General features: G+C 44.4%; 1 long non-coding RNA gene across 1 annotated transcript in view; it reads right to left on the bottom strand.

Moving 5' to 3' along the window:
• LOC140411741 (uncharacterized) overlaps positions 1 to 3,364 on the bottom strand; it is a 203,488-nt gene extending 200,124 nt beyond the window's left edge. Inside the window, exon 1 of the long non-coding RNA XR_011940982.1 lies at positions 3,072 to 3,364. This is a non-coding gene — a long non-coding RNA (uncharacterized lncRNA). The remainder of the gene's footprint in view (positions 1 to 3,071) is intronic.
• Positions 3,365 to 16,348: the final 12,984 nt, after the last annotated feature.

A 16,348-nucleotide genomic window follows, 5' to 3' on the forward strand; every position in this document is an offset into this window, starting at 1 on the left:
CTTTTGGCCCTTCGAGCCTGCTCCGCCATTCAGCATGATCATCCAACTCGATAGCTTTCTCCCCATAGCCATTGATCCCATTCTCCCCAAGTGCTATATCCAGCCGTCTCTTGAATATATTCAATGTTTTAGCATCAACTACTTCCTTTGTTAATTAATTCCACAGGCTCACCACTCTTTGTTTGAAGAATGTCTTCTTATCTCTGTCCGAAATGGTTTACCCTGAATCCTCAGACTGTGACCCCTGGTTCTGGACACACCCATCATTGGTAACATTTTCCCTGCATCTACCCTGTCTAGTCCCATAAATTGCCACCATGTTGTAGGATGTTGGTCACAGTCCAGTATCATAGAATCATAGAATCCAGTAGGACCTCATGTGACATTCTTTTATGTTCCACTTGAGTTTGGCTTTTTAGATGACCAATCTCAGAGAACTGTCAGCAAGTTTTTTTTTCATTCTGGGGATGTGGGCGTCTCTGGCTGGGCAAGCATTCACTTCCCATTCCTATTTTCCCTTAAGAAGGTGGTGGTGCGCCGCCTTCTAGACCTGCTGCAGTTCATGTGGTGTAGGTACAGCCACAGTGCTGTTAGGGAGGGAGTTCCAAGAGTTTGACCCAGCAACAGTGAAGGAACGGCGATATATTTCCAGGTCAGGATGGTGGGTGAATAACTTTTAATTTATGTTCCATCCAACAATTCTGTTTCCAGCTACTTTAATATGAGTTTTTCTCCCCAAACCACTGTGCCTTGCTCCCTCCCTTTCTTCAAAAGCTGAAAGTTTCTGGCTGTACATTCATGTTGCCTTTAATACTTTCCACATCTAGCTCACTGTTCCCTGTTCCTTTGTTAATTGCTCTGAGAGGTTCCTGACACTATATAAATCCAAGCTGTTTTTCTAATTAACACATAATGGAAAGAGGCAGAAGTACATGCTTTATGAGATAATCTGTCAGTTGCATCAATATAACAGTGATACACCAACCTTGTTAATTTATTATATTTTACTTTCCGAAGCGTGAATCAAATATGCATGCCTTTTTTTTAAGCTTCCCATTACAAGCATGTCTTTTGCAATCGTGGGATGTACCAAAATATTTTACAGCCAATGAAATACTAATGAAATGCAGTTACTATAGTTGCCCGTCACAACCTGCACCTGTATAATTCTCTACTGGTTTGCTATAACAGTTAACTACTGTTTATCAAGCAATCTTTCTGCAACATTTCTCAACAATTGAGAACAATTTCATTCACTGACTGAAGTCTTGCATGTGCAAAAAAAGAACAACAGTAAAACTTGGGAGCTGAGAAGTGACCTTGTAGCCATCTGGGATGGCCACGACCCAATTACAAAATGGACACTTGCAAAGAATGCAGGGAAAATTGGACAATACCAAAAAAGCAAGCAGGTGCAAGAGCTGTCTGTTCATTAGAGCTGTAGTTCTCAGACAAGACCGAGACTGCAGAACCATTTACATACTAATGAGCCATCCCCGGGAACAAAAGGCAACATTTAGGTAAACAATGCTAACCAGGCATCCCGGCGCCAGAGGAGACTAAAACAAAGCAGACCAACGGCCACCTAGGACACGCCCAGCAACCAGGGAACCCACCCCTTTACTGGAGGAAAATCGATAAGGACAATTGGGAAACAGCCCAATTAATTGGGACCAAGTTCAAGGCCCGCCCAAAAGCACACAAAACCGTTTTGGGGTATAAAAAGGACTCCCCAAGAGAGGATCTCTCTCTTGGCCTTGGCTCTCAGCGAGGAGAGACCTGCCAAAGCTGCTCCAGACCAAGTAAGTTCCAAGTCAATGCACGCAACGAGATAGACGCTCCTAGTTGCTATCCTGTAAACAGCTCAACCCAGCAGCCTCAGAACCGAGCAACGGCCATTGTTCCTCTGACTGAGTGGGCACCCAAAGTTAAGTATAGGCTTTAGTAATAGTGATAGTTTAGATTGTAGAGTTTTATGCATGAATAGATTTGACTGTGTGTAAATAAATGAGCACTGATTTTGAACTTACTAACTGGTGTATCGAGTCTTTGATCAGTATTCGGTTTTGAACCTTGTGGTGGTATCGAAAGATACCTGGCGACTCTTGAGCAAACGTAATTAAACAGAGCCAAATTAAGAGACAACAGCAAGTTAGCAACAACCTCCTCCCTCAAGTGGTAAAACGTATGAGATAAGTGCCCTCGCCCCAAAAGGCAAGGGGATCAAATGCTTTCAGGGCTTTTAGTAGAATTCTGGTCCATGTTAAGACACACGCAAAAGGGAGCTGGATGGTCCATTGAGCTTGTTTTTTTCTTATTATTTTACCATTGAAGATAGCTAACACTTCCTCCTCATGGGTGAATCTAGTACCAGCTGCCACTGTTTAAAAATAATGGTTGGGATTCTCCGTCCCGCTGCACACGTTTTCTGGTGCGACGCGCCCACGCCGGCAGCGGGATCCTCCGTCCCAGCAGCCAGCCAATAGGTTTTCCAATTGTCGGCACACCCATGCCATCAGGAAATCTGCGGGTGTGAGTGTGCTGCTGGCAAAATGGAGGATCCCACTGATGGAGAATCCAGCCCAATGGGTCACCCATTTAGAACAGAGATGAGGAGAATTTCGTTTCTCTCAGAGGTTGTGAATCATAACACTTTCTCAAAAGGTGGTGAAAGCAGAACCTTTGAATATTTTTAAGGCCAAGTTAGATAGATTCATAATAAGCAAAGTGGTGAAAGGATATCAGGGCAAGGCGGGTATATAGAGTTAAGGCATGATCTCATTGAATGGCGAAGAAAGGTCCTGCTCCTAATCCATATGTTTGTATCCAACACAGTTTTAATATGGTGCATTAAACATCTAGCAACATTTTGTCACTGAGCTCATTGCTGATTGAGCTATTGTGCAGTGATCAGTTTAACTCCTAGTTTATTCACTGAACATCCCTTATCGCAGTCTCCACTTTCAAGTTGACAATCATTACAACCTTCATGATTCCTCAGATAAAAATAATAAAACAATATTGGTTCAAAAGGAAGAAAATAAGGTAAGAAAGGAACAAAGAAGACACACATTTATCTCACACTTTTCATTGCCTCAGGATGTCCTAACTCACTTTACAGCGAATGAAGTACTTCCGAAGTGTGGTCACTGTTTGAATGTAGGAACACAAACAGCCAATATATTCACACCAATGTCCCACCGTAAAGTCTATTTTAAGCGTTCGGTGAGAGTTAAATATTGACCAGGACACTTTGAGAACTCTCCTGCAGTTCAATTAATGTCATGGAATTGTTTTCAGTCATCGGAAAGGATAAATGTTTTCAATGTTTCAGATTAAAGATGGTGCTGCCAACAGCAGAGTAACTCCCTCAGTGCTGCACTAGAGTGCCAGCCCAGGTCAAGTGCTTAAATCTATGGAGTGGGACTTAAACCCGTGACTTCTGACTCAGGCACTTATTGATAATAACTTACTTGCTGGCACTTGTACAAATTGCCGGTGCTTCTTGCTGCTGATACTACTTTAGTCCAAGTGTCAGTTAAATATTCGAAATTAAGTATTTGCTCAACCTACTGATTACGGTACGCTGATGAATAGCCCCATTAATTTGACAGACTCAGTTAATCAACAGGATTGTGATTAGGAGCTTTTCAGTCAGGTGAGTAAAGAAATGATTCTAAATTCACCATGTCAACAGGTTAGTGATTACCACACCGAATGTCACCCAGATAAAATTCAAAGTTTGTGATCTAACTTTTTATTAACAGTATGATTAATGATCAAATTACTTTGAAATGTTTTCCAGCAGACAGACAGGAGCCAAGTGTGTGTGCTAATGTTTTCTTCAGCAGTCATTGATGCAGACTGCACTCAGGCCATATTTTTCACGGACGTTGATTCTTTTAAGTAAGCTGAACAGATCAACCGTCAATCGTGACAGATTCCACAGTCTCTTGTGTTAACTGAATAATAGAATGAATAGACGACCCCTGTCAGTAGCCTGGATTGCACTACACCCATGTTGTAAGTGTAGATTAAGACACTTGGCTGCAGTTTGGCAGGCGGATTGCGAGTATTCATTGCCTGACAGGGAAGCGTATTGGATTGAGCTTCTCTGTTGTTGTCTAGTGCACCTGCCAGCAGTATTACAAAACTCATATAGTTAAATAAGGGACAACCACTTATTTTAGGACCTTTTTGCGAAATTGGTTTGCTGGCAACTTTCTTTGCTGGTGCTGGACTTTTATGTCTGCCTTGCAAGCCACTGCGATTCATTCATTCCGTGCCAGTCCTCTGCAGTGACTTTATTTCAACAAGCAATATGCCTTGTCAGTCTGTGCCCATTTTCCTGGCAGCAGTTCTGACTCTTTCATCCCATGCTAGTCAGTCCTCTGCTTCACCTTCACTTCTGAAAGGACCAATGAATAAATAAGCAGGCTGCTGGAAGTCAAGGAGGATCGCTTCAGCCATGGCCCAGTCTTCTGTTGGGAAACAGTGTTGTTCTGCTCCAGTAATTTTCAGGCTAGGTTTTGGTCATGTATAACAGTAGTCGATTGTATGCGAAATGCTTTGAGTCCTTCCTGAGGTGTATAAGGTTTTGTGTGAATATTTATTTTGCATTCAATTTTACTTCCAGCTTTTTTTGCCTAAGATATAGATTGACATACATTCATCTGGATACTGAGAGGCCTGGATAGAGTGGATGTGGAGATGATAGTAGGAAAAACTAGAAACTGAGGCCAAAGCATCAGACTGAAGTAACGATTCTTCCCCCTCCCCCTCCCCCCCGTGTCTTGACTTCAAGTGCTTTCAGTCAGGTCAGAATGTTGCTCCTTTAATCTTCCCTCTTTTGAGTATTTCCAGTGTGTTGTGTTTGAATTTTGACCATGTCGATTCAGCAGCAGTGCTGCAAGGAGTATAAATAACCTCACCCGCATGTTCAAGGTCAGTGAATGTATTGTCAAATGACATTCCCCACTGATCAACCTGTAACACTGCTCAATGTATCACACTTCCATCACTCACCCATCAGACCCCCCCAACACTTTTTTTCATTTTGGTAGAAAAAATTTGAATGCGGATTACAGGGTCAACGGCAGGGTTCTGAGGAAATTGGAGGAACAAAGAGATATTGGGGTTCATGTCCACAGATCTCTGAAGGTTGCCACTCAAGTGGATAGAGCATGAAGAAGGCCTCTAGTGTGTTAGCGTTTATTAACAGGGGGCTTGAGTTTAAGAGCCGCGGGGTTATGCTGCAACTATACATGACCCTGGTGAGACCACATTTGGAGTATTGTGTGCAGTTCTGGTCACCTCATTATAGGAAGGATGTGGAAGCATTGGAAAGGGTGCAAAGGAGATTTATCAGGATGCTGCCTGGTTTGCAGGATAGATCTTATGAGGAAAGGTTGAGGGAGCTGGGGCTTTTCTCTTTGGAGCGGAGGAGGATGAGAGGCGACTTAATAGAAGTTTATAAGATGATGAGGGGGATAGATAGAGTGGACGTTCAGAGACTATTTCCTTGGATGGATGTAGCTGTTACAAGGGGGCATAACTATAACGTTCAGGGTGGGAGATATAGGAGGGATGTCCGAGGTAGGTTCTTTACTCAGAGAGTGGTAGGGTGTGGAATGGACTGCCTTCTGTGATAGTGGAGTTGGACACTTTAGGAACTTTCAAGCGGTTATTGGATAGGCACATGGAGCACACCAGAATTATAGGGAGTGGGATAGCTTGATCTTGGTTTCGGACAATGCTCGGCACAACATCGAGGGCCTAAGGGCCTGTTCTGTGCTGTACTGTTCTATGTTCTATGTTCTATGTTAACATGGATGGCACACACCTAACATTCAGATACACCAATTCACCTTCACACACTTTATAATGATACCAGCCCCTGCCCTGCTCCAGCTACTTCCACATATTTCCAGCTGTTAAACTGTGGCAAGCACATCACCCAAACACATTGCAACACTAACTTATATGCCTCTCTTCCTCTTGCAGGACAAGGTGGCCTACAACTAAGTGGCCATGGCTCCCTGGAGTCCGAACCTGCTGTCCTCTCTCAGGGTGCGCATTCATGCTCCCACCACTGTCACTCCACCTATGTCCTTGCTGTTGGCTGGAATTTGCTGGGTGTTGCGAATCACATTTCCCGGCAGCAGCGCACCCGCTCATAGGTTTCCCACCGGCCTGGGGTGGTTTCAATAGGAAACCCCTTGAAAGCGGCAGGAAGACAGAATCATGCCACCATTGAATGATGCGCCACTGAGAAACACATGTCCAGGAAACTGGAGAATTCAGCCCGTTGTCGTTCAGCCAAACGACCCAGATTGCTGTCATCCATTTCAAGATGGTGCAGCGCCAGGGTCCCGGGTTCGATTCCTGGCTTGGGTCACTGTCTGTGCGGAGTCTGCACATTCTCCCCGTGTCTGCGTGCGTTTACTCTGGGTGCTCCGGTTTCCTCCCACAAGTCTCGAAAGACCTGCTGTTAGGTGAATTGACATTCTGAATCCTCCCTCTGTGGATCCAAACAGGCGCCGGAGTGTGGCGACTAGGGGATTTTCACAGTAACTTCAGTGCAGCATTAATGTAAGCCTACTTGTGACACTAATAAAGATTATTAAAACAAATCGGGACCACAAAGACCCAGGGCTGGTCTTTGTGCAGTCTTCCCCAGTGAAAGGCAGCAGCTTTCCACCAGTCATGCTGCAGTCACTGAGGTAGTTCTGTGTTGGAACCTGAGGACAGACATGGGCAACTGCAAGGTAAGCATTGGCTCAAGGGTGATTAATTCAATTTTGCTCATATGATTGAATACATTGGTAAAAATGTCACGGCACGGTTTTTGTTGGAGGTTTTTAGAATCATAGATCATAGAATTTACAGTGCAGAAGGAGGCCATTTGGCCCATCGAGTCTGCGCCGGCCCTTGGAAAGAGCACCTCAGTAATCCCATTCCTCCACCCTATCCCCGTAAACCCATCTAATCTTTTTTTTTGGACACTAAGGGCAATTTAGCATAGCCAATCCACCTAACCTGCACATCTTTGGACTGTGGGAGGAAACCGGAGCACCAGTAGGAAACCCATGCAGACGGGGAGAATGTGCAGACTCTGCACAGACAGTGACCCAAGCCGGGAATCGAACCTGGGACCCTGGAGCCGTGAAGCAACTGTACCAACCACTGTGCTGCCATGCAGCCCTTTTATTGTAGGATTCTGGCCAAGAATATGCACTGGGAAGCCACAGGTGAATAGGAAAGTGAGAAACTGTGGAACAGTGATGATGAAAGGAAGTTTCAGTAGGTGCTCACAGGAAACCCACCCAAACCAAAGGCTTCCCAAATGGCCCAGGGACACTATGAACTGCAACTCCTATAACTGTTGCCACTTTTACATGGACAGTCACCCAACCCTCTTCCCTTTGTGTGAGAATGCACAGCCACCCTTGACAAATCCAACTCCAATAGCATGCCTGCTTTGCCGGATTGGGGTTCTGTGTGGGTCACAATGGGCACTCCACTCAGGGAGCCTCCAACTACCATAGTACTGGCTCCAGCAGCATTGAATTTCTAGCCCAGGGATTACTTCAGTACGGTTCAGTCATAAAAATATAAAAATGAGTTGCTGCTTGATGCTGCCAGTATTACTGTTGTCATAGCTTTGAAAGACAATAAATCTGTCTTAACTATTAACAACTGCCACCTACCGGGACGCACAGAAGCTAGAATGAGTTGAAGTTGTTTCCATAGTGATCAATGGTAAGCCGCCAAGTAGTTTATCCAATCAACTGTCATCTAGGCAACATCTTTGCGCAAAATCTATTTATGTGAGCCAAGTCAGTTTTGAAATGTAGTTACTATTCCAAGACAGGCTGTATTAATGAATAACATCTACACTTGAAAAGGACAAACATGCTAGTCAGAATTAGTCATTCTCACTTTTTTAAATTCCTCATAGGACATGCTGATTTACTGAATCATTTGTCACTGTAGCGAATGTCATTATAGCAGCGTGAATGGAGTTCTTGTTAATGATAGGAATTACCTGTGATATTAATAAGATGCTGAAAATTGTGTGTTGCTTCCAGTGTGGTCATTACAATGTTTGGGAGAGGGCCAAATTCTGATTATCACAATAGTGTTGGAAAGGACAGCATGAATTACTTCATTGAAATCCCTGGATTATTTGCGGTGATTTCAGTTTTATTGGATTTTAAATATCTTTACTACATCTTGAAGGAGGTCACTCCCACATCAGCAACCTTAATTCTCAATCTTGGCTGATGGGTTCAGCTTCTGGAGACTCTAACTCTGTAACTCTCTCCACTGTAGTCCAGGACTGAACGAGTGCTTCACAGTTCAGTGTAATACTCCGGAAGTGTCACCTTTCTGGTGAGAAAACAAACCGAGACACTATCAGTCCTCTCAGGTGGATGTTAAACCCCTCTGGCATTACTTTGAAGAAGAGTGGTGAAGTTTTGTCTGGTTTCCTGGTCATTAATAATCATTCCTCCTCTAACTTAATTGTGTTATGGGACAGGGTTTAGAGAACCCCAAAGTGTATCATGGAATTCACCTGACCCACAACTTTTAATAGATTGTGGTATGGGGAGCACACGGCCCACTCTACAGGTGTGGTACAGCAGAAATGGAAAAATGATTTTTTAAAGCAAAACAATGTTTATTCTATGAACTCAAGTTAACCTTTTTAAAACATACAGTGAACATCTTAGCAACCATTAATTCTAATACAACCCCCAAAGAATACAACACTAAGTAATTCTTAAGCTGTCCTTTTAACATCCAGAAGATTTTTTTATATGTATCAGAAGCACATCAGGTTAAAGTCACTACTAAGAGCAGTTATTAGTTTTAAATCACCAAAGGATCGATTTACATTCTTTAGATTACAAAGAGAGAGTCTAATACACCTTCTGGCTGTGACTGCAGCTATCCAGCTCTGAAAACGAAACTAAAATACACCCTGCAGCAAACAGCCTAAAACAAAAGTAAAAATCTGACAGGCAGCCCAGCTCCACTAACTCTCTGACATCACTGCAGTAATAAACACCCATTTCTTAAAGGTACTCTCACTACAGATACTTATATACACACCCATTTATAAACACCCATTTCTTAAAGGTACTCTCACATGACAATTGAAACAGATTAAACTGGATTCTGCAGTCCCCCAGCTACGTGTTTCTTGGCCGCACGCAGTTTGCTGGCGGCTGGATTCTTTTCTCTCGCCGCTTGTCAATGGGATTTCCCATTGTAGTCACCCCATGCCGTTGGGAAACCCACGGGAAAAGTGAATCGCAATGGCAGGAGAATTCCGGCTCAGGCCAAAATGATTGAATTGCCTTTTTTTGGAACTTGCTGTACAAAATACACAATTCACACCTTTTAACCTGGGGTTACCCCTATCTCTGGATCTGTAAAGACTTAATTATCTGCAAATGCTCGCATTCAAAGCATTGTCTTGCATCTTTGACTTTGTCTATATATATGTTTCTGCAACATATCTCTTCATTCACCTGAGGAAGGAGCAGTGCTCCCAAAGCTAGTGTTTGAAATAAACCTGTTGGACTTTAACTTGGTGTTGTAAGACTTCTTACTGTGCTCACCCCAGTCCAAAGCCGGCATCTCCACCACATGTACAAAATATATCATTGACTGCAAAGCACTTTGGGATGCCCTCAGGCCCAGCTGCATTTTCAGCTCTTGTCTGGAGTTCTCCTCACCCCGGTGAGAGCAGAACCTCTTCCCTCCTGTACACCACCACCACGGCGTCCATCTTGGAACCTTGCAGCATGCTCCCTGGCCCATCGTGTTAATTCCATTGTTTCTCCAGCTCTTCCGCTCTTCTTTAAGCAGTTTCAGCTGCAGCCAGAACGTGCTGGACCTTGAAGCAATGGTGTCTAGTTTTACGTGGTTCTGGCTTTGCAGAAAGCTAGGCTGGCCGCTGAAGCTTGCAAACTCTCACCAGCACTACGGCACTGTGCAATCATTCTAATTAGCAAGCAATGTGAAATTTGCATGCTGGCTGCATCATGTTGAGCAGGAGCAAAGTATTAGTGCATCCTGATCCCTTGCCCGGTTTCAAAGGCTGTCCAATTTAACTCTCTCAGTATGAAACAGATAAAGGTACTGAAAAATTCAATAGATTTCCTCTTGCATTAGTGAGTTGGATTTTGTATAAATTAAAAAAAAATATTTAAACATTATTTACTCAGCAAATCAGTGGTGTCAGGTGTAAATTGGTTGCTCAAAATGATTTAATATGCAGTTGCTGATATTATTAGTTAGAGAGCACTAGATGCACAGAGATAATGGTCAGTCATTAATCTCAGCAGCAGACAATCATAAAATACCTACCGATGGTTGAGTGGTTTATGATAAAAATTCTGCGCAAAGTCAGTCTCTTTCATGGGTAGAGGATTGGTTAACTAACAGAAAGCAGAGAGTGGGGATAAATGGGTGTTTCTCTGGTTGGCAACCTGTAACTAGTGGGGTCCCTCAAGGATCAGTGTTGGGCCCGCAGTTGTTCACAATTTACATAGACGATTTGGAGTTGGGGACCAAGTGCAATGTGTCAAAGTTTGCAGACGACACTAAGATGAGTGGTAAAACAAAACGTGCAGAGGATACCGGAAGTCTGCAGAAGGATTTGGATAGGTTAGGTGAATGGGCTAGGGTCTGGCAGATGGAATTCAATGTTGCCAAGTGTGAGGCTATCTATTTTGGGAGGAATAACAGCAGAATGGATTATTAGTTAAACGGTAAGATGTTAAAACATGCTGCTGTGCAGAGGGACCTGGGTGTGCTGGTGCACGAGTCGCAAAAAGTTGGTGTGCAGGTGCAACAGGTGATTAAGAAGGCTAATCGAGTTTTGTCTTTCATTGCTAGAGGGATGGAGTTCAAGACTAGGGAGGTTATGCTGAAAATGTATAGGGTGTTGGTGAGGCCACATCTGGAGTATTGTGTTCAGTTTTGGTCTCCTTACCTGAGAAAGGACATATTGGCACTGGAGGGAGTGCAGAGGAGACTCACTCGGTTGATCCCAGAGTTGAGGGGATTAGATTATGACGAGAGGTTGAGTAGACTGGGACTGTACTCATTGGAGTTTAGAAGGAGACGGGGGTATCTTATTGAAACATATAAAATTATGAAGGGAATAAATAGGATAGATGCGGGCAGGTTGTTTCCACTGGTCGGGGAAAGCAGAACTAGGGGGGCATAGCCTCAAAATAACGGGAAGTATATTTAGGACCGAGTTTAGGAGGAACGTCTTCACCCAAAGGGTTTTGAATCTCTGGAATTCCTTGCCGAGTGAAGCAGTTGAGGCTCCTTCTTTAAACGATTTTAAGAAATAGATAGATACCTTTCTAAAGAATAATGGGATTCGGGGATATGGTGTACGTGCCGGAGAGTGGAGCTGAGTCCACAAAGATTAGCCCTGATCTCATTAAATGGCGGAGCAGGCTCGAGGGGCCAGGTGGCCTACTCCTGTTCCTAGTTCTTATTTTCTTATGTTCTTATGTTCAGTTTCTTCCCCAATTTTCTGGATACTCATGACTCATCCTGGAGAACGACTCAATCATGTGAGAGTAAAAATGAACACGATACCACAGCTAATCACAGCCCCATCCTCATCAGATGTCCACACATGTAGGGTGGGATTTTCTGCACCCTCAACCCCCGCGGTGTGTTTTTCCCATTGTTCGCATCCTCTACAACCAGGGAATGCATGGCACAGTGTAGCTGTCAGTGGGACCGGAAGATACTGTCAGCAGGAACAGCTGGAAAGTCCTGCCCATACTTGCTAGAACAGGTAACTATTTTGTAGCATTCAATAGTATGTTGTAAGTTACAGCAACTCATCAGTGGAACAAAAATGAACTGGACAAAGTTAGAAATAGACATATTCCATTTTAAAAGGGCAGACTGCTGTACATAAAGGCCGGGATTTTCCGCTACCCGGCGGGGCGGGCCGTACCAGCACAGAGGAGTGGCGTGAACCGCACCTTCAGGAGCTAGGCCGGCGCCAGCGAGGTTGGCGCTGTGCCAGCCGGCGCCGAAGGGCTTGGCGCCACACCAACCGTTGCTGAAGGGCCTCCGTCAGCTGGTGTGAGTTGCCGCATGCGCGGGAACGCCAGCGTGCACTGGCGTCATCCCAGCGCATGCGCAGGGGGGTTCTTCTCCACGCTGGCCATGGTGGACTGTTACACCGGCCGGTGCGGAGGGAAAGAGTGCCACCACGGCACAGGCCCACCCGCGGATCGGTGCCCCCCCCGGGGCCAGATCCCCCCACCCCACCCCGAGGACATCGCAGGCTGCCCGCAGAGCCAGGCCCTGCCGGTAAGGACCTGGTCTAATTTACACCGGCGGGGCCGGCCAAAAACGGGCGGCCACTGCCAACGGCCCCCGACTGGCGCAATTCCCGCCCCCGCCGGAGAATCCCGGCCTATGTTCTTCCGCGCCAGGTCCCTGTAGGGCTCCGCCAAATTGTTTGGGGGCCAGCGCCCAGATGGGAACCCATGCGCATGCGCAAACTCGCGGCGGCTGTGGCACCCATGCACGGACTTCATAGAATTTTTTTTTTGCACCGGCTTTCGGGCGGCGGAGCTGCGGAGACCACTCCGGCGCCATACTAGGCCCGAGGAAGGGGTGGATAGCTGCCAGGTGAAATCATAAACCATGTCTAGCCCTCTGAGCTAAACCATATTCAGTATTTAGGAAGGACAGACAAAAAGGAAAAGGTGGGGATGCATAGTTCGTTAAAGAGGAAAGTAATGCGATATTAAGGAAGGATATTAGCTGTTACACTGCGGCATCTGTATGGGTAGAGTTAAGAAACACCAATGGGCAAAAACATTAGTGGGCATCGTATATAGATCTCCAAACTGCAGTGGTGATGGTTGGGAATGGCATTAAATAGGAAATTAGAGACACATACGATAAAGGAACATTTGCAATTATGGGTGATTTTAATCTGCATATAGATTGGGCAAATCAAATTAGCTGCAGTACAGTAGTGGAGGAATTCCTGGAGTATATATGGAATGGTTTTCTGGACTAATATGTTGAGGAGCCAACCAGAGAACAGGCCACCTTAGACTGGGTACTGTGTAATGAGAACGGAATCATTAGAAATCTAGTTGGGGATGAGTAACCATAATATGATAGAATTTTTCATCAAAATGGGGAGTGAAGTAGTTGATTCTGAGACTAGGTTCATGACTCTTAATAAAGGGGTGGCACAGTGGCTAGCACTGCTGCTTCACAGTGCTGAGGACCCAGGTTCGATTTTGGCCTCAAGTCATTGTCCATGTGGAATTTGCACATTCTCCCCATGTCTGAGTGGGTCTCATCCCCAGAACCCAAATATGTGCAGGCTAGGTGGCTTGGCCACATTAATTTATGCCTTAATTGGAAAAAAAGAATTCGGTACATTAAAATTTAAAAATAGATCTTAATAAACGAAACAAGATGATATAAGGCGTGAGTTGGCTTTGATCGATTGGGGAACATTACTTAAAGGGATGACAGTGGATAGGCAATGGCAAACATTCAAGGAATGCATGGGGAAATGTAACAATTGTTTACTCCTGTCTGGCACAAAAGTAAAACATGAAAGGTGGCGGATCCATGTCTTACAAGGGAATTTAGAGATAGTATTTGATCCAAGGAAGAAGCATACAAATTGGCCAAGAAAAACAACAGGTCTGAGGATTGGGAGCAGTTTAGAATTCACAAAGAAAGACCAAGGGATTGATTGAGAAGGGAAAATAGGGTATGAGAGTAAGCTTACAGGGAACATACAAACTGTAAAAGATTCTACATGTACGTGAGGAGAAAAAGATTGATGAAGACAAATGTAGGTTCTTACAGTCTGAAACAGGGGAAATATATAATAGGGGACAACAAAATGGCTAAGCAACTAAATACATACTTTGATTCTGTCTTCACAAATGGGGACACACATCAGGTACCAGAGATGTTGGAGAATGCAGCATTTTGTGAGAGGGAGAAACTGAAGGAGATCAGTATTAATAGAGAAATGGTGTTGGGGAAATTGATGGGATTGAACGTTGATAAATCCCCAGGGCCTAATAATCTACATCCCAGGGTGCTTAAGGAAGTGGCTCTAGAAATAGTGGATGCATTGGCGGTCATCTTCCAGGATTCTATAGACACTGGAACAGTTCATGCAGATTGGAGAGTAGTTAATGTAACTCCACAATTTAAAAAGGGAGGTAGCGAGACAGCAGGGAATTATAAAGCAGTAAGCCTGACGTCCGTAGTGGAAAAAATTCTGGAATCCATTGTGAAAGATTTTATAGCTGAGCACTTGGAAAACAGTGGCAGCAATGGACAGAGTCAGCATGAATTTATGAATTTAAGCTTGACAATTCTACTAGAATTCTTTAGTCGACTAAGGGGAGCCAGTGGATGTGGTATATTTGAACTTTCAAAAGGCTTTTTACAAAATCCCGCATAAGAGATATGTGTGTAAAATTAAAGTACATGGGATTGGGGGAAGTGCAATGAGTTGGATATAAAACTGGTTGGCAGACAGGAAACAACAAGCAGGAATCAATGAGTCTTTTTAAATGGGCAGGCAGTGACTAGTGGGGTACCGCAGGGATCGATGCGAGGACCCCAGCTATTCACAATATATATCAATGATTTCGATGAGGGAACAAATGTAACATCTCCAAATTTGCAGGTGACACCAAGTTGGGTGGGTGGGTGAGCTGTGAGGAGGATGCAGAGATCCTTCAGTGTGATTTGAACAAGGATTGTGTGGGTGAATGAATGGCAGATGCAGCAACATTTGGATAAATGCGAGGTTATCCACTTTGGTAGCAAAATCAAGAAGGCAGATTATTATCTGAATGCCTATAAATTAGGAGAGGGGAATGTGCAATGAGACCTGGGTGTCCTCATACATCAGTCATTGAAGGTAAGCATGCAGGCCCAGCAAGTGGTAAAGAAGGCAAATGGTATGTTGGCCTTCATTGCAAGAAAATTTGAGTACAGGAGTATGGATGCCTTGCTGCAATTATACAGGGCTTTGGTGGAGCCACACCTGGAATATTGTGTGCAGTTTTGGTCTTCTTCTCTGAGGAAAGATGTCCTTGCTCTAGAGCGTGCAGAAAAAGTTTACCAGACTGATTCCTGGGATGGCGGGACAGATGAGGAGAGATTGAATCATTGAGGGTTATATTCCCGAGAGATCAGAAAAATGAGTGGGGATTTCATAGAAACCTATAAAAATTCTAACAGCACTAAACAGGTAGATGCAGGAAGGATGTTCCCGATGGTGTTCCCGGGGTGTCCAAAATCAGATAAGGGGGCACTGTCTGAAGATACACGTCAATCCATTTAGGACAGAGATGAGGAGATGTGTCTTAACCCAGAGAGTTTTAGGCCTGTGGAATTATTTACCACAGGAAGTACCAGCCGTACCAGCCTCCCCAAACAGGCGCCGGAATGTGGCGACTAGGGGTTTTCCACAGTAACTTCATTTGAAGCCTACTTGTGACAATAAGCAATTTTAATTTAATAATTTCAAGCAGTTGAGGCTAAGACATTAAATACTTTCAAGAGGCAGCCAGACCAGGTAAGGAGAATTCCTTCCTTAAAGGGCATGAGTGAACCAGATGGGTTTTACGACAATCAGCTCATGGTTATCAATAGACTTCTGACTAGATATTGTATTGAGTTTATATTCCTCCATCTGCAATGGTGGGATTCGAAACCGTGTCTCCAGATTCTTACCCTAGGGAATGGATTACTAATCCAGCAACATTACCAGTGCGAGGGCAGCACGGTGGCGCAGTGGGTTAGCACTGCGGCTCACAGCGCCGAGGTCCCGGGTTCGATCCTGGCTCTGGGTCACTGTCCGTGTGGAGTTTGCACATTCTCCCTGTGTTTGTGTGGGTTTCGCCCCCACAACCCAAAGGTGTTACAAGCTAGGTGGATTGGCCATGCTAAATTGCCCCTTAATTGGAAAAAATGAATTGGGTACTCTAAATTTATTTTTAAAAAATTAATGGTATTATTAACCTGCATCACATAGTGATTTCTATATTTTCCACCCTGATTCCACTGCCTATTTACTCCAGTTAGACTTCCCAAATCTTAACTCTCAAACAGAGATGGGACTGAGGTTAAGGTTCAAAAATTCTGAAATGGGAAGCACACCCGCCTTCCAGCTTTAACAGAGGTGGGACGAAGGGCAAGAAACCAATCCATGGGAAATGTATTCATTATTTAGATATTATAATGAAGTTTCCTGCTCGCATTTTCACAGTCATTTTATTTCCAACTCACATTG

The sequence above is a fragment of the Scyliorhinus torazame genome, chromosome 4, assembly GCF_047496885.1.
Source record: "Scyliorhinus torazame isolate Kashiwa2021f chromosome 4, sScyTor2.1, whole genome shotgun sequence".
Classification (NCBI taxonomy): Eukaryota; Metazoa; Chordata; class Chondrichthyes; order Carcharhiniformes; family Scyliorhinidae; genus Scyliorhinus; species Scyliorhinus torazame.